This window comes from Pollicipes pollicipes, unplaced genomic scaffold, assembly GCF_011947565.3.
Source record: "Pollicipes pollicipes isolate AB1234 unplaced genomic scaffold, Ppol_2.1 Scaffold_6686;HRSCAF=7923_pilon_pilon_pilon, whole genome shotgun sequence".
In the NCBI taxonomy this organism is placed as follows: Eukaryota; Metazoa; Arthropoda; class Thecostraca; order Pollicipedomorpha; family Pollicipedidae; genus Pollicipes; species Pollicipes pollicipes.
The window spans coordinates 34,099,557-34,118,347 of NW_023596921.1; the positions used below are offsets into that span (position 1 = coordinate 34,099,557).

An 18,791-nucleotide genomic window follows, 5' to 3' on the forward strand; every position below is an offset into this window, starting at 1 on the left:
GGCCAGCTGGTCCTCCAGCTGCGTGACCTTGACCTCGTGTCGAGCAGCGGCCCGCCGACGCCGCCGGCCCGCCGCCCTTGATCGCCACCGGCTTGGCATCTGTCGAGAGGACGCCATGATTAAAGACGGACGAATGGCAGTGGCGGTGCAGCGAGCCGTCGGTGATTAACTTGACGTTTCTCTCGGGTAGAAGTGAGCGATGAATGTCTGACAGGAGGCTGGCAGATAAATCAAGCATCGCCGAGTAGAACGTGAGCGCAGAACAGACTCAAGAGCACAAAACAGAACGCAAATACGAACAGTCCAAGACAAACCTGTAACGCGTGTTGTTTCGTTTCACCGCACACGTTGAACTCGGTCTTACCGGTCCGCTTCAGTGTGCTATTGAAAACGACGCCACCTCACTGCTGGACTAGGCTTTCGAACCTCATCCGACGCTGCAGCGTGTAGTTCCCGTCACCCGACCGTTTCCAGCCCGCCCTGCCCCACACGTCCACGCCGCCGTCTGAAGATCTGTGCCTGGGCTAGTGCCAGGCCACGTCGCCACGCGTGCCGCTGTCTGGCACGGGCGCCGCCGGCGGGCGCGGCTGGCCCGACGGCCACACCCCGGCAGTCATCGCCCGACTTCCCAGCCTCCCGTCCCGCCGCCTCCCAGCCTCCCATCCCCGCCTCCCAGCCTCCCATCCCCGACCTCCCACCCGCGGCGCCCGCGTCACCGGCGCTCCTCCGCTGGGGGAGATAGGTGAAGTGACGCACCCACCGAAAATCAATGCATGAGTCAGTCGTTAACTCGGCGGCGGCGGTGGCCGCTCCGGGCCCGGGTCGGCTGTGGACCATGACTGCCGCACAGCGGGAGACGGAAGCGGCGCACGCATACGCGCTGACGTGGCTCAGGGACCGAGCGTGATGCACCCGGTGGGCGCCACTCGCGAGCTTTCACAGCGGCGGAGCGCTCGACACATCTGCCGCCTGCGAGTGTTTTATCTCGTCTGTTCCCTTTCATCTTCCGTGAAATATGTATCCACTTTTCTTTCAAGCACTACATATCATTGCTTATTTCGTTAACAAGCCAATGTAAATCTGCCACTTCTCCTTCCCAAGCACTTCCCAGCCGTAACAAGTGTCGAACCACAAAGACTTCTTCGTTGAATAACCAAAATGATACATACGTCTTTTTCCCTATTTTCTCGGCCCTCTGGTTGGCTTTAAGTTCAACGCTGTGACGCCAAGTGCTAAGGCGAAGCCGCATTTGAAAGCGTTAATGTCTGCCACTCGACCCCAGCACAGCCAAAACGTTACAAACTAGTGTGGGGTAGGGAGCACACCACGCCCGGTGAGGAAATGGGGATCAGGATAAAACGCCGCTGCTTACCTAGTTCCAACAAATCAACTAAAAACCTGCTTTTTGTTGGGGACCGGCCTTTTAAAAGTTCCGTAATGCCGAGGACCATAATGATCATGAGATCCGACTCAAGAATGTTAACGATCCACCGCGCGCCAACACCCAATACAGGGTCAAAGGAATCCGAGGAGCACTGCCCTCTGCATCCGACTGGAACGACTTACAGGTCATGCAGTATGAACCTCCCGAGTTGTGAACCGAGCCGTTAAACGGGACTGCCAACTCATAAAGACGATACCATTCTTCACACCTGGACAAAAAGTGCATTAGTGCAGCGCATTGGCGAACATAGAGGAAATAATTGGAGGGCAGGGGTGTCGTTTATATCAGACAGGAATCGTTACCTCATCTGAGCGCCGAACAACTCCGGGGACAACTTTCCACCAGCACGAAATGTAGACACGCCGTCGTCGCAGCCACTAAGCGATTAAAATACAGCAACGACTTGGGTAATATTGCGAGACTCCGATCTTGTAATCCACTCTACAGCGTCCAGTGAGAACAACAGTCGATCTTATTATCTCCATGTGGTTACACCACCGACGGCACGATAATGTCCGCGTGCCACGCTTTGTTTGGGCAGCTCGCCGCCCGGCCGTGTGGCCATTGGGCTCGGGTGGGTGGCGCGCACCAGCGCGTGCCTATCTACACGCCCGGATAACAACAGAGGCAGTCAAGCTGTGCTGGTGTACAGAAGAACGCAGAGCTCCCAGAAGGTGGCGGGGACCGATCAGGCCACAACCAAAACGGCCCCGAGATGCGGCCCGCCCTGCCCCTCAGGCTCCCATCGTATCCATTACCATAATTAAAGGCATTAATCCGTTAATTTATTCATTGTTGTGCTCCTCGCCACAATTACAGCCGCGTCATCGCGGCTGTAAAATTACAGCCGCGTCATATAGAGGCGAGCCTCATCGTTCTACACGCGCTCCAAAGCGGCCCGTACGGCGCGTGGTTCATCACGCAGATCCTCAGCGCGCGCGGCGCCGCCCTGTTTACCAACAGACCCGCCGGGGCGGTCATTGTACGTACGGACCCGGGGTTGCCAGTCTTTCGCGCCCGCCAGCGCCGCCGTAAAGGCTGTGCCGCTCACCGTAGTCGGCAGGTTTTCCCCAGCAGCGGAGCAGCTCGGAGAACGACGAGAGCATGCAGAACACACCGCCGTCGGACATGGCGGCAGACGTGCCACGGCACGTGCGTTCACGTGCGATCACGCGCGGTCACGTGTGGTCACGTGCCGGCCGACGCGCGGCACAACAGCCGGCGGCATCAACAGCAGCTCGGGCGTAAACAGGGCCGCCGGCGACCGGCACGTCCCGCTCAGCCTGGCGACACGTCCCGCCTGCTGTCGTCTCCGCCTGACGCCCAGCCTGGCACGTGAGGCTTAGCCTGACGTGCCAGGCTCCGCCTGCGAACAGTTTTGCCCGGTATCGGCTCTGTCCGACGCAAGATCAGCCTGCCAGGCTGACCGTCAGATTCGGCCGACGCCTGCTCAGTCCCGCAGAGGGTTCAGCCTGACACCGGATCAGGCTGAAGCAAACTCAGCCTGACTTAGGGCTGTGCCTCACGCCAGACTCGCTCAGCCTATAGCCACCGTCAGTCTTCAGCAGGAGCCAGTCTTTCGGCCTGTCGTCCAGATCGACGCATCCGTCGTCTCCGGATCTTTTGGCTAGCCCGCTCAGGGAGGCAAGCCAATTATATCGCTCGGTCGTCAACAATCGGAGCTCGTACTTGGATCGGCTGCACTGTGTTCGCTTCCGCTTGTCCGTTCACAATGCGCTCACAAAACGGTCAGACGTCTTCCCTCAGATCACGCCACAACTGTGGCGGGAGCGGCACCTCACGCGAGATGACCAGCGCGAGACGCCGCGCGCGGCACCACTGGCGGCAGCAGGACGTCCGGCGGCAGGCCGGGCCCGGTCCGGACGTCCCCGGCGGCCGTGGCCGACCGAGGTCGACACCAGCCAGGCCAGGGCTACACGCATCCCCGATACCATCTGCCTACGACGAGAAATCATCTGCGGACGGCGCGCCGACGGGGCGCCCATACCAATGGAGCGCGTGACCTCTGAGAGGCCGGGACCGGCGCCGGCGGCGGCTCGGCGGCGGCTCGGCGGCGCCAGCTGACCTCGCTCGGCTGCCCACAACACCTGACGAGTGGCCGCCCCCGGGAACAGGAAACGGCCGGCAAAAAATACCCCGATCGCTATCGACCGTAGGGCCCGAGAGAGGCAGCCAAGGGGCGGAAGCGCGGCTGGGCTGACCCTGAACAAGGGCAAGGTCCCCAACATGTCATCCTGACCAAGAGTATGGTGACACTTGCCATACTTAAGTTGATGAAAGGTTCCGACAACAGCTATCAAAGGCGCTGGCCTCGACTTCATCAAAATATACAACTAAAAATGAAGTTGGTTTTTCTTATACTCCTGACAATGTAATAACTTACAGTGCATAACAGATGATGTCAGCCACGTCTAGAAAGAAACCATTCAGCACATTTCACTCGTTCCACGGTCCAGTGAGCAGCAGAACTTACCATAACTGGCTGGGTTTAGCAGGAAAACCCAGCAAGCACATTACCAATTCTAACGAGGGCCATCCATACCATTTCAGCCCGCCTTCGTGCTAAATTTCCACTAACCCAGGCAATGGCAGTTTGCGACTCGGAGTGGATCGGCGCTCGTTTGCACCCATCTGTCTCGCTGGCAGCGTCAGCCCGCTGTCATAAATCGGTGATCCACTTACTCGAGCGGCAGTCGACCCAGCCCGCCGGCGGGCCCGGCGGACGGGGACGTTAGGTGCGCCAAACGCCTTGATTTACACGTCCGCTGCGGCGCGCGCGGCTAATCGGGCGCGCACGCCGCTTCAGTCGACGGCGGCCAGAGTGCCGTTAGGGCGCGGTGGCGCGGAATGTTTGCATTCAGCGCACGGGCGCTCCCGGCCACTCGGGCTTTACAACGGCGTGTTGTCGCCAGCCGCGGAGGACAACCGGCCGGGTCAGCCGGGTCAGCCGGGTCCAGCCACGGGGAGGGCGGCGAAGCGTGAGGGCCATCACGAGCGCTGGTGGAGGTGACGAACATGGGTACAGAGCCTCTGCTGGAGCGGGCACGTCGCGTAATAACTTCACACTTCTGAGGGGGAGGGGCACGCGCACGCCACTGACCTCCGCTGGGTGGCGGCCGACATAGGTGACGTGACCCCGATGTCGTGACCTGTCGTGAACCCCTTGGAAGCACACGATTGACCCCTGACCACACGCGGCCCACACCGCCCGAGCTTTCAGAACGATGTGTGACGCCTATTGTTCCGGTCATGTGTCGGAGGGCGGCCCGGCTGTATCTCCTGTATCCGCCAGCTGTATCTGCCGCCCCGCCCGGTCCAGATACGGCCCGGCCTAACGAGGGGGCGTGAGCAGGCCGCCCCGCGAGCGTCGGCCTGCCCTGACGGACCGCCAGCGGCGCTCGACACAACAGACCGGCTCGCCGACGGACCCCCTCCCCCCGGCCCCTCCCCCGCCTCCACCTGCTGGCCGCAGAGACACGCGGGCACCTCGCCAGGGATCGGCCGGCCGCCCACAGCAGCAGCAGACCGACAGCTGACCGGGTGGTCGCCGATGATCGGTCACCCGGCCGCGCCGCCGCTCCGCACCTCACCTGGGCGACCGGTGGCAGCGGCGGCGGTGGCCGACCGACCGCGGGCTCGGGCGTCGCAGCCGGCCCCGCTCGAGCCGCGCCGCTCCCAGTCCAGCCGGCCCGCGTTCAAATAAACGGGAGGTGTCCGCGGGCCCGCCGCCCAGCTACCGCCCGCCCGCGGCCCGGGTCCGCCCGTCGGCCGGGCCATGATTTGCGGCCGGCGCGCACCATTTCCAGCCAGCTGGGCTGTCGCACACGCGGATGGGTCGCATTCCTCGGCGCCGAGGGCGGCGCCGGGCTGCCGCACGCAGAGCCGGGGAGACGCCACGGTCGGGAGACGCCGCCACCGGAGACGCACCGCCGCAGCCGCGCGCACCTGCGGCGGGCGCTGCGGTGACGGCCGCCGCAGCAGCCGGGCGCAGGGTCACGGCACCACCTGTTCGATGTAGCGCCGCCGGACGCGCCGGCATCGGCAGCAGATGGCCGCCTGGTCAGTTGGAATGTCACTGGCGGCCGGCGGTCGAGGCGTCATTACTGAATGTCGGCCAGGACGCTCGTGGCCAACGCCAGCCGACAGTTTTACTGGCGGGTGGCGGGCAGACGGTAGCCGCGCTGTGTGGGTGTCGGACAGTTTTACAGATGGGTGTCGGCCGAACGACCACGCTGGTGGGTGGCGACATAACAGTTTCTGTTCACCGGCGGCGTGGTGTCTGAACAAACAGATCGACTGTAGGTGGTCAGTCGGGCGGAGCAGCGCAGCCCCTTAAGGCCAGTGGCTCCCTGCCCCCATCACACATGGGCTGCGCGTAAAAGTTGAAGCGCCAGAGCATACTAAATATAATACAATATTCGCCATGATATAAATACAATTTATCTAGTATATGAATTTACTCAATCAAATATACTTAAAAAACAATACTAAGTGTTTCGAAACTACGGCGCTGTCGGCGGAGCAGTACCGCTCGATGTTTACATTTCTACAGCGATTTTGCGGCAATACACAGCTGAACACTTCCCGCGCAGCCTTTGATTGCTTGATGCTGTAGATCACGGCGATGTTTACAAACGTGCGCACTCGACAAGTAGCACTTCGGCGGTGATTTGTGTTGACGCACACACTTTTTCGACGGTTCGTTGCGCATAATCCTGACCTGTTGATTCCACGCTGCATACGGCGATGGACCCCGTGCAGGCCATCTGTCGCCATCGCACCTTGTATCGCCCGCGCGTCCCTTCGCTGGCGTCGACAATTACTGAACTCGCGGCGGGCACAAGCCCTGCTGAGGCCACAGAAGACGGCATATACGTCACGCGGTTCTACTTTTGCCAAGACTTCTGAATACCGGAATCACCAGCTCGTTTCATTCATCATAGCAAGCACAGCTGGCGCGCTGAGGAGGCTTAAATGTCGTGTGTCACGCAGCTGCGCGTTTTGAAGAGAGCGTTTAGCTGCCATGCGTTCCGCGCGGCGGCGCCGCTGTCCAGCTCTAAGTAAGGAGACCGTTCCATGGCTTCTTGAGAGGAATGCGACGCCTGACAAGGCGGGTCTTTGTGAAGCCTCTCGAGGCATTCTGCGACAGCCGTTCACATGGCGCCCGCATCCCGGCCATGGGCCTGGCATGAGAGGCATGAGAGGGACTATCACCCGAGCATGTCAGGCATGACCAAGACGTGATGCACGACGCAGTGCGGGCCTGGAGACAGACCTGTCGCCCAGACCCCGGAGTGCAACCCCCTGGCAGTCGCTGTGCCGCCGAGCGATTTTACCCGCGTCGCTGGCAAACCCCGCGATGCCAGCGCTTGAGGAGCTTCAGCGTTCGAATAGATCAAGCTCCTGGCAGCGGGCCGCGCCCCACCTGGTTCCCACCGCCGAGGGAAGCCCGCAAGTGCCGCGCGAAGGTCGCACGTGACCCGATCTCTGTCCTGTCCTCTGGGGTCTGAGTGCGGGCTTGTCTTGCACGGGGGTCAGTCCCAGAAACCTCCCCCTACAAGCAGCGGCACAGGGGACACAACAGGGTCCACCCCTCCCAGCGCTACACGTGGGAGAGACTCGGAGGCCCTGGTGACGTACCACCTTCCGAACAACCCCGCGCGACTCGTCAGAAAACACCCCTGACCAGGGGACAACGATGACCCACCGTTCGTCGCGGACACGGACAGCGGATACAGTCGACACGCAGTCTTGTTCGACAGTCAGAGTCGCAGACAGTTCGACTCGCAGACAGTTCGACTCGCACAGTTCAACTCACAGACAGTTCGACTCGCAAACGGTTCGACTCGCAGACAGTTCGACCCGCAGACAGTTCGACTCGCAGACAGTTCGACCCGCAGCCGGAGTCCACCCCACATGCGCCGGAAATGGTCGGGGCCCGGGGACCGCCGGGCTCCTGGCGCGGTTCGCCGCGGTCCGCGGCCCCGCTCCGGCCGCGGTCGTCGTGGGCGTGGCGTGTCGTGACGGCTGGGAACGCTACAGCGGAACGGCGGCATGGACGGGGCCGGGGCAGCTGGCGCCAACACTCGGTCGGCCTTAATCGTGAGACCCGTTCCTTTTAACTTGATGGCGCGGTCACTATCGCCTTAACACTGTTACAGCGCGTTTTCTGGTTTTACGATCCCATACATTCATCACGTGCCGTCATCCTTAACTGCAATGACTTCTGACCGTTCTGTTCCGACTCAGATAGGGGCGAGCACACACAGGCCAGCCAACGCATGTCGTGAGCACATGGAACCCGACAGCCGCTTTTCAATTGCATAATTACTCGGAAGCAGTGAATTTGCACGCGGCATCGTGCTTGCTCGCCCTCACGAACGTAATCACACGGTCTGCACCGCATACGTCCGCGGACTGCACGAGACGGCCGTTGGGAGTTTCCGCCGTAATTCGCAGAAGTCCGTCGGAATACATTAGGTGGGGTGCAGGGTCACCCCGCCAAACACCAGCTGTCTGGTCTGCAGCAGTAATCACAGACTCAAAGGATTCGCTGTCCGCCGGCCACAATTACATACAGGCTGGGGTCCGCCGCGCGCACAGGCGTTTCCTGACGACCACGGGTGGAGCGGATGTCGCTGTTGCCTAAAAATGTTCCCTTCCTCCCACATCCACTCTCATAACGAGCTCTACACCATCCACCATGACCAAACCTACTTTTCGGGTCGGCGACACTGAAGAGAAGCGTCTGCTCCTCGATCCAGCGGTCCTGCTTCGGCAGGCTCTTGTACTTCTTCTGCTTCTTGCTCTTCCCAAAGCAGGCCAGCATCTTGCCCGGGCGAGCCGTTCACAGCGCTGCGGCCCACAAGCGTCAGCGGTCTCCCCACCGTCGTCCGCGAGCGCTGGCCGGACCGTGACGTTCGCCGTCGGCCGGACAGTGCCGTCTCCCGCGGGCCCGCCGGCCGGCCTGCTCACGGTCACGTGACACTGCAATACGCCGCCGGCGCTGCGGCGGCAGAGGTCACGTGGTGCAGCGACCCCTGGGGCGGCCGTCGGCGTCGGAGCGGTGCGCTGGGGACCTTTCACCCGGGGGCGGGCGGACGCGGCCCCGTCGCCGTCCCACCCAGCCCTGTCGTCGAGCGGCGCTGTTTTGAGCCGGCGGCCATGAGCCGGCCGTAAAGGCGGGTAATTAGACGTTCTCAGCTCTCACGGTGCAGCAGAGACTGCAGCCCGGAGCCGGACCAGCCGGAGAGAGCGGCCTCCGGTCCGCACACAAGCCATGCGCGCCGCCGGACAGCGCCTCGTGCTCCGAAACGAGTCGCTACATGCGACAATTACTTTAATAGAAGCGTAAATCCGCTGTCTAAGTCTAAATCATTTGGCAAGGAGAATTGAGGCGCTAGCTCACAAGTGAATACGCGGTTTTCTTATACGGGCGCAGCTATTTTATTACGCCAGGCAACTGCTTTCTCAAAAAATGTTTGTACGTCAAGTACCACTTAGAGAGCAATAGCGTATCAAATATCGTGACTTTGTATCCGATGGCTGGGCACCCAACATTCTCTTTCACGACCCAACATCTCACAAGTCATGCTAATGTCTTCACTGAATCACGTTCGCCGTGAACATCCCAGTCAAGTGTGGCAACAAGAACCCCAAAAACCAGACGCCTAGGGTGGAGTTCCCAAGCGTGTGGAGCGCCGGACACGGCGGCGGCAGTAACCGTGACCTCCCCTCCTGCGCGACGCTGCGTCTGCGGCGCGCGCCATCCGGCCCGGCCGAGCTCTCGAAAGCCCGAAGGGAGGGGGGGAGGTGCACCTGCCCGTTCTGCCCTGACTCCGTCGCCGACAGGTGTCGGCACGCTGACGGGCCGCCGGCGCGCTGCGGCGCCCGTCAGCTGACGACCCGAGCCGCGCAGGTAGGAGTGCCGGAACGGGGGCGGCTGCCAACCCCCCCCCCCCCTCACCAGATTTGGGAGACGACGTTGCATAACAAAATGGATAAAGGACTAAAGACAGTTAACGCACAAAGTCACTTCCTCTCCACTATTTCAGAGCGTTCTTCTCCCCTGGCCGCCGCGCAGGAGCGAGACCCAGGACGCACGGCTGCGCACAGCCCAGGGGCCGGAGTGCAGGAAACCGGTGTGCCAGCCGCCCGTTGTTAGAGGAAATATCGCCAGTATCCTGAGACCTTCGCCGCCGTGACGAACCGGCAAACGGGGACTGCAGCGGACCAGGCAGGTAGGCGAGGAGAGGCGTCCACGCAGCCCATCCGTGGGAGCCGCGCCAAGTTTGTTCCCATCGTGCCAGTGTGCTGGACTACGAGGTCACAAGGACATGCCATTGTGAAAATCCGAGTACGCCAACACGGTGTCCTGGTCCTCATCGACAGATCAGGAAGACGCTGACCCTACCCCTGGCGGTGTCAGCACCGCACGCATCACAGCTGGGGAACCCTGGTCGCAGTCGCCGGCAAGTCGTCAGCCACCAGGGAGCGTCGCGCCCCCTGCAGGCCGGCTGTTCAGGCGCCTCGTACCGATCTCCCGTCTGCAGCTGCGTCACCACGAGCCGTGGAGGTGACCGTGAACTGGCCCAGCGGCCGCCACCGTCCGCCGCAGCGCTCCCCGGAGTAACGGTACACCGCGACCGGCCAGACCGCGGCCGGTCGGCAGCGAGAGGCGCCCTGGCCGACCGGCGTCGGCCGGCACCCTCCCCGGGGACGACCGCAGGTCACGTGACCGCAGGCGGCGCCGGCGACCGGCCGGCCAGGCGCCAGACGGCACTGCCCAGCGGCGCCACGTCAACAGTACCCGGCGGGAGCCGCCGATACCCTTCCCCGAGGAGCGACGACGACAGGCTCTGTACGGGCGTGAACACCAGCCGAGCGGCGGTGGTGACAGCCGCAGATACAGGTGGCCCCGGAGGCCGACGTCATGCCGCCACCTCGCCTGTCAGCGGCAGCCCGAGCGGCGGCGCGGCGAGACCGCACACACCTGTGCTGAGCCCGGCCGTCTGCAGAGAGCGGCTGCGGGCCGCACCAGTCCGACCGCAGCGTATGGCTATCAGGCGGCGGCCAGGGACGCGAGACCGGCCCCGGCCGACCAGCGAGACGGCTTTTTGCAGCTTTCAGTCCATGCATTTTAAGCTGATTCGGGTTGAATCGCTAATGAGCTGTCCGTTCACCTATGTCATAAGTCAGTGGTTTCACTTGGTAGATGTCTATCTGTACGAGGCTGCGCGCTGATGACGTCTTAGAGTCGCCCGTTGACGACACCCATACCCGCGGCGACCGATTGGCAGCCGCGTGGAGGTCGCCGGACCTAAGCCCGGGGGCACTCGACAAGGACGCCCTCCGTCAGCGGCCGCGACAGCTGGCGTCAGCACGTCCGACGCCGCTGACGTCAGCGCAGGCGACACGACTGAGGTCGGCAGCCGCCGGCGCGCGGCGCCCGCTGACGGGGGTGGGACGGGGCGCGTCGGTGACGGCTCGCCCGCCGCCGGTCCCGACCGCGCCGCCGCGCCTGCACAAAGCCGACTTTGTGTGGAGACGGCGCCGAGCGGAGGAGCGCAGCCAGGAGGAGACAGGCAGGCTCCTCCCAACCCCAGCAGCCGCAACACGGGGCTGTCGGGCCGGCCGTCACAAACGAGATCGCGCCCCCTGGCGGCGGACCAGCAGCGACGGGCACTGATCGGAGGGTAGACGCATCGATTCCTGGATAAAATACAATACGTCTCAATATGCCAGGCGCGTTGTGGGGGTACCAGAGGGACAAAATCTCACGCAAGTGCTAGCCAATTCCAAACTGCTACAAACGAATGTTAGCAGATGTTTCCTGCGCTACCAGAAATGCCATCGGTTCGTCAGGTCAGCAAGAACTGCACCTTCTCCGTCCCCACAAGCCGGTGGCATGTGCGCCGAGGGCGGGCCCAACACGGGCCAACACCGGTGCTCAGGGCGCCGTCATTTGGGGCCAACATCATTTGGGCCAACATCATTTGGGGCCAACGATCGGCCTTAATGACCAGCCGGCGGACCCTATGCACAGACCCTCTGTTCTGCTGTCGGGATCAACCTCCTCTTCGATCGGGATGTGCGTCCTTGTGCGTTGGAGTCATATCCTACTCGGCACTGATCACTGATCTTCTGATGCGTAGCTTCGCTCGTGAGCCCGTCCGAGCGGGTCACTTGGCTTCTCCCATCACGTGACCTTCCTGCGCGAGCCTGCCTGTGACACGGCCTGGCGGGCCGGCCGGTCCAGCCAGGCCAGCTCCGCGCCGCTCTCGCCGGCCTCCCGGCGCTCTAGATCCGTGGCCAGCCGGACCGGGGCGGAGCACGAGCTCACGAACCCGCCGGGCAGCGTACCGTCACACCGGCCGGGGGGAAAGGCCGCTCGTCACTCAGGGGAGATGTCGTCTCGTGCCGGACGGCCGCCGACGTGTGGCGGGGCCGTCACACGTGACCAGCCGCCGCCACGTCCAGCAAACGCCTCAGGAGCTCCAGCAGCGGCCTGAGGCCTGTTGCTGCGCATCAATGGCTCCGTTCGCTGCAGGCTCTGACCTTGAAGATACAAAAGATCGCGCGGAGATCACGTCCTCTCAGGGGATGGCTCTCCGGGACAATTAGCGTCGGCGATCAAGGCCGACAAGCGGCCGGCCAAACGGCGCCGTCTGGAGAGACGAGCCCCGTCATAGCGAGCAAGTGAAATCCCCCACGAGGGACTCCTCGCCTCTCGCACCGCAAAATCGCCGCCGAAAGGAGAGCGAGCGTGCGAAATCGCGGCCAATCACGCGAACCCCGCAAAAAGCCGACGTGACTGGAAACTTCCGGCTCCGCTGGAGCGAACTGCTACCGTCCAGCTGCTGCCGTCATCTGACGCTCAGGTCAGACCCAGCTCAGGTCAGACCCAGCTCAGGTCAGACTCAGCTCAGGTCAGACTCAATTCAGGTCAGACACAGCTCCGGTCAGACCCAGCTTAGATCAGACCCAGCTCAGGTCAGACTCAGCAAAGGTCAGACTCAGCAAAGGTCAGACTCGGCTCAAGTCAGACCCAGCTTAGGTCAGACCCAGCCTAGGTTAGACCCAGCTCAGGTCAGACTCAGCTCAGGTCAGACACAGCTCAGATCAGACGTAGCTCAAGCCTAGCCCCGCTGAAGTCCGTCCGGCGGCGCGGCCGGCGCTCGTACCAGCCGCGGTCCGCGGCTGCAGGGGCGCCAGCCGCTGCGCCATCTAGCGACCGCTGCGGCTGCGAGAGGTCAACAGTTCAGCCAGCGCTGCTCGTGCTCATGAAACCGGTTGTCGGCGGTCAACACGATTCAGCTGGGTCGGCGCGGCGGCGGCTGCGTAGCGGTCCGGCGGCACCGGAGAGCAAACCGCGCGCCGTCACGTGACCTGGGAGGCGTCATCGGAGCATCGGACCCAGCTGCGCGGGCCTGCAGCCAGGGGCGGGTACGCACGCCACCGTCCGAAGCAGACAACGCCCTGGCGGAAGGGCGGTCCCGTCCTCCTCCGCAGTCTGCGCGTGGCACAGTCCGCCCTCGACGCCTGACCGAAGGCGGCCGGCGAGCCGGGCCCACACACACATCTGGGCGTCTGTGGGTGCCGCGAGGGTCACTTCTGCGGATCTGGGGCTCGGCAACCGCGGGTCAAACATTGGCATACGGCGTGCGCTTCGGGACGCCTGGATACACCTCGAGCCTTCGCCTTGCGGACTGTCGACGCCCATGTACCGCAGTTCGATGCCAGGTGTGCTGGCACGTCCAGGCCCGCCCACCGCGCCGCCATTGGTGTCGCACCGTCGCATTCTGTGCCATCCGCTGGCAGTCGTAGCGCATCCGGGGCGCCCTCCTTGCCAGCGCCTCGATCAGCGCGACGCATCCAGGTCAGCCAGCGACCCGCCAGTGCAACAGTCAACACCGTCGGCCGTTGCGAGTCGGCCGCCGGGCGCCGACAATGGAGAAAGCCCGCCCGGCCGGCAGCTAACGGCTTCCGTGCAGATTCGGCGGTGGCGTTCTCCCGCCGGCCGGCCGGGCAGGGCGCGAGCGGCCGTCACCGGCGGGGGAGACCCGACTCAATGGCGAGCAACCGGTGTCAAACACCGATCCAGACACGCTCGGGCAGGGTCCGCTGAGAGTCGCCCGGATTGACTGCACAGGCGCCCGCTGCCACCCTAGGTGAGCGGGCAAGGAAGAACACGCGTGGGCGACCCTGAGCATCGGCGAACATTGGCCTCACCGGGCCGCCTTTTGAGCGGTTCAGACGTCGGATGGAGGCCAGGCCCGTCTGATCTGCGAGACGGCGTGAGCGCCACGGCCCTGCGCGATTATCTGGCGTCCGTGGCGTGGGCGGACCGGTGCCGGGCCGGCGCGTGGACGGTGTACTACCATGACAGCCAGGTGGGCCGCGCGTACCCCCGACGGGGCCTCACCGGCGCCGAATATGGACGGCCAAGGCCGCGGCGGAGTCGGGCTTGTTCCCGGACCAACTATCGACGCGATCGGGGCGACCGACCGGGTCCGGCCAGCGAGGTGAGGAGCCGGCGCCGGCCGGCGCGTGCCGCCGCCGGGCGCGAACGCCCCGGCGCCGTCACTGACACCGCCGGGCGACACCTGAGCTGCGACCGCCACAGCTGGAACGGGGCCGGCCAGACCTGACGTCATCGTCCGCTTCCCTCGCACCCGCCGCCCTGAGCAGGAAGAGGCGCCGCGTCGATCCCGACGCGCGCAGGCGCGTCGGATAGCCGCGTCCGCCACCAAACCGGGACGCGGCAGGACATGCTCGCTTGACGGGCCTGTTAACGCCGCCGTCCGGCAAAAACGGCGCGGTGGGCCGGACGGGCGTGCGGCGCGGCCGCGCCACTGCAGCGCCTGATTGTCTGCTCCGGGACAGCGGCGTCAGACGCCGTCGCTCGTCTGTTCCAGGAACGGTCTCCTCTGTCAGGACCCACCCCCGTCCCGGCGGGGGCTGGCAGCGCCTGCGACGTGCTGCCAATTGGTCCGAGCTGGGAGGCACGCCTCTGGCAGCCCCAGCACGCACGGATCTGGCAGCTCCAGGTGTGCCGCTGGCAGCGCTTCGCGCGGCGGACAGCCGAGAGGGCGGAAACGGGTCAGCCTCTGATGAGCGCCGGCGCCGTCGAAATAATAATAAACACGGACCGGCTGGTCGCCGCCGCCGCCATCGCTGCTGTCGGGCGTCATCGTGCGATGACGCGGCGCACCCGGCGCCATCGTCCGCTGATGCGACAGATCCGGCCGCGTTTCTGGCTGAGGTGGGGGTGGGTAACAGCTGGGGAAGGGGAGGAAACGCCGGCGACTGACATTTGATTGTCGCTTTTCCGCGGGCTGGCCGGGCGGTTGCAAAGACAAACTCTCTCTGTAGCTTGACATTGGGCTGGGTTTCTCCTTGGCATCCTCGCTGTCGGAAGCACAGCAAGGATGCCGAGCGTGAGGCGTGAAATGACTGTGACCTGCTAAGCATGTAATTGGCCAGGGGTGTACTTTCATATTCAGTTGGGGAGGGTTTCCGGCCCCTCTCACTTTCCATTTTCAGAGAACAACAGGGCAAAACTCGGAGGAAACCATTTTCCAGTGTTTTGTGGGCAATATTGGCTGGTTTTCTCTGCTCGCCCCTTCCCCCAAACAATTTTGTTAAAAAACTACACCCCTGCAACTGCCTACCATGCATCTTAAGTGAATGGCATACCCTGGCACCGTAGCTTCCTTGTTAGTTGGATTTCTAATGGGCAAAACACGACAGACAAAAGAGAGATACATTGGACACTTCCCCTTCACAACAATTAGTGATGGTTCAGCGCGTCTGCGGGCCATTCTGATCACCCCGAAGCATACCAGTTTTGGACTACAATGAGCTTACTTCCTCTAAAGTAGAACATTGTTAAGTGGCGTAGTGTTTGCAGCAGGTTTTGCGGGCGTTTTTATAACGTTACAACCACTCGCCAAGTCTGAAGAGTGGAAACCCCCAGCCATGTAATTACACACCGTAAGCGAAATTCGAAGTTTGCCTCAGGCGGCTTTCATATGACAACCGCGAGAAAGATGTGCACACGGACCCTGCAGCAGCTGCCACGGAGCAGAAAGGCAATCAGGCCAGCTCAGTCTGCAGACCGTTGCTGTCCCTGTTGATCAACAGTGGCCACTCCTCATACCGTGTCCCGCTGAAAAGAGAACAGCACGGCCGCCCGGGTGAAAACTGCACCGCCATTCCGCGACGCCCACTTTCTACACCTCGGCGGAGAGCGAGGCCCCTCGTGCGCCCGGCAGCGCTTCCCACTTCCGGCGGTGGCTTGGGCGGCTTTCCCGGCGCGGTGCGATTCTCCTGGCGCGCCGCTTCACCCCTGACCCCACCCACCGGAAGCTTGAGCCCAGGAGGCTATGCGCCCTAATCCAAGACAAGACAATGACCCCACCCAAAGTCCGCCCACGGGCGGGAACACGCCCAAATAGAGCACCGACGAATGCTGGGGGATCTGGGAGAGGCCGCGGCCTGACAGGCTGATCCTGCCGGCACCGGCGTGTAAAGGTGCGGCTCGCCGGGTTCTGTATCACCGCACTGCGAGAAGGCGGTGTGGAGGCCTCTGGCCCGCCGGAAGGTCGGCTGGTGCCGAAGCTAGCGCGCAAGCCGCGCGAGGCCATCAAACTGTGAGGCGGTGTGTGTGTGTGAGTAGTGCAGTGCGACACGCATGCATCCCTCGATTTGAGAGCCACGCAATGACTTTACACGCCGGTTTCCGCCCCATCTCACTTGTGCGCATTTGAATTCATTCGAGCCCTGACGCCGGCCTGAGTGCTGCACATGACAAGCCACGAGCTGCCCAAGCCGCCGGCACTCGACGGTGCCATGCGCCACGCTCCGTAGCTGCCCAAGCCGCCGGTACCCCGACGGTGCCATGCGCCACGCTCCGTACCGGTCTCGCTATCGATGAAGTGCTGAAGTCTGCCAAATCCGACTGGCGTCCGTCCACACGCGCCACGACACGCCCGACCGCATCACCTGCGCTTCTACGCGGCCTACACATGTTTAACATATGCCAGGATAATGATTCCTAAGCGGGCGCAACCGGGTCGTTTAGGGAGGAAAACCGAGTGACCATGAATCGCACTACACGCGTGGTGTCTGCCGCGAGAAGGCGGGGGAGGAAATGGCTACGAGGGACATTAAGCGCTATCAGAGCTTTTTATACGGCGTCACGAACAAAAGCCACCAATCAAGACGAGCGTGCGAGATCAAGGGGAAAAGAGCAGTTTCACCTTCGGCGCGTTGGCCAGACGGCGAGCCTGAAAAAAGACGGCACGAGTGGAGGCGACTGTGCGGAATGGAGGGTCGTTCGCCGCGGAAGCGGCATTCCGTGAAAGCCGACCGCTCGACCGTGTCATAGTGGGACAAGCGTCACTGGCTTCGGACGCTCCGCCGGACCCAGAAGCGACTCTTGTCGGAGCTGCACGGCGGGAGAGGGTCAGCGGTTCGCCGCGCCCCTCTCAGCACTGGGAAGTGGAGGGATAGAACGACCCGGGTGTCAGGGGGCCACCAGCCGGCAGGAAGGGCAGAACTTCCCCCGCAGTTTGCGGCCTATCATTTCGGGACTGGCGAACGGCAAAGCGCTTTCCTTTTAAATGTACCGTCTTGTGCGATAGCGCTGCTGTAATAAACGGAGAGGCTCCTCTGCCAATACAGAGAAAGGAAACACGGTTTTCGCGCACCAGAGAGCGCGCGATACCAACACAGCACAATCCGTGAGTGCCCGCGTTGCGTCATCGACGGTGGGAATTCTCACGACCTGTGCGTTCCCCGGAGCTGCTTCAAGGTTGCCGATACCGTGTGAGGGTATCGGCGGCACGTGCTCGGGCCCACCGCGTACGTCACCGCCGCCCGCCGGGGCGCACGACGCAGCCGTTCGGGGGCCCGCTGTGCAACACCTGCGCGGGCGACACGTGGCAGTGGGCCAGCAAAAACCTGTCCCGACATCGTCACACATCACCAGGACGGCCTCGCCGGAGCGATTTCAGACCGAGGTCGTAATGGCATCGGAGCGACACCAGAACGAGAACGGAGCGAGCAGGAGCGAGATCACGGCAAGTTCCGTCGACGTCCATAGGATAAGGATACCGGGATACGGACACGCATGCCTTCTCCACGACAGTCCAACAGAGCGGGACCGGCGCGACATCGGAGAGACAGCCTGCAGCAACATGAGGGGTTCAGCGACATCAGGAGGATGACGTGACATCATGTCTATGATGATATGACGTGACGTCTAACACATAAATGACGCCACTCTCGATCTAATACTTCAAACCCGAGCCAGAAGAGCATGGAATTTTGAGCTATAACCGCAGCAATGGACTAAACTCAAGCTATGGCAGAGCGTCTACCAATGACACTCCAATACCACTCACAAATGGACAGAGACTTAGCGGACACTCCGGCACGTTCCGGCAGAACGGGACCGGACGCGCGCTTTTTCCGGCACCCGGCGGGGGGAGAGCGCGCCGGTGCCGTCCATGTTTTTGCTAATCTGGCGGCGCCATTCACTCACTGGCGAGGGTCAAAAGGCTGTTAGCGCGGCTAAGCCGCTTCCGGCGGGGGGAGAGCTCATCAGCGCACTTCCCGGTCGGGCCCGACATGGGTCCGGCGTGGGCCCGGCATGGGTCCGGTATGGGCCCAGTAAGGACCCAGTAAGGGCCCGGTATGGTCAGCTGAGCGGGCGCTACCAAAACTTCGACTAACAGACGCCACTTTGAGCTGTTGTCACAAGATGTTGCCAGCACGATTTTGCTACACAGATCAAAAGTGACTTGAATTACATCTATTACATAAATAACCGGCACACAAATTTTGAGAACAAATGGATTTTGTAGCATCACGACGTTTTACACAAGACCACTTTGCAATTGCCCAGCGTTTTGGCGAAGAACGACAAAGTAAACCATTTAAGTTATTGCAGTTTCTGTTGCAAATTCCTGACTGTTTCTGTTTCCAATTCCCGGACAATGCCAGCTACAAAGCTTGAACCCCACTGACGGACGAAGTTCCAGCTGAGCCCTTTGCGACAAACCCACCACAACCGCACGAAAACGGGTCCCTTGCCACACTACCAGCGCTGCACCGACGCGCTCGCGGCGCACAGGGGTCACTGCTGACCTTCCGTCACCACCGCACTCGGTCCCCTCCGCTTCGCGCCGCCCGGCCGCCGCACGACTAGCGTGCCGCGAGCCGGCGCCGGCCACGCCACGCGCGCCCCTGGCGGACAGGGGGCGAACCAACGGTCGCCGCGATGACCGCGTTCACCGGCGGGCGCCAACGGCCGGACCGC

General features: G+C 62.6%; 1 long non-coding RNA gene across 1 annotated transcript; it reads right to left on the reverse strand.

The window, feature by feature from the left end:
* Positions 1-48: 48 nt before the first annotated feature.
* Positions 49-18,659, reverse strand: LOC119107555 (uncharacterized). The gene is made up of 3 exons (XR_005095239.1): positions 18,620-18,659; positions 8,183-8,471; positions 49-99 (listed from the first exon to the last, which is right to left on the reverse strand). It is a non-coding gene; the product is annotated as an uncharacterized LOC119107555 (long non-coding RNA).
* Positions 18,660-18,791: the final 132 nt, after the last annotated feature.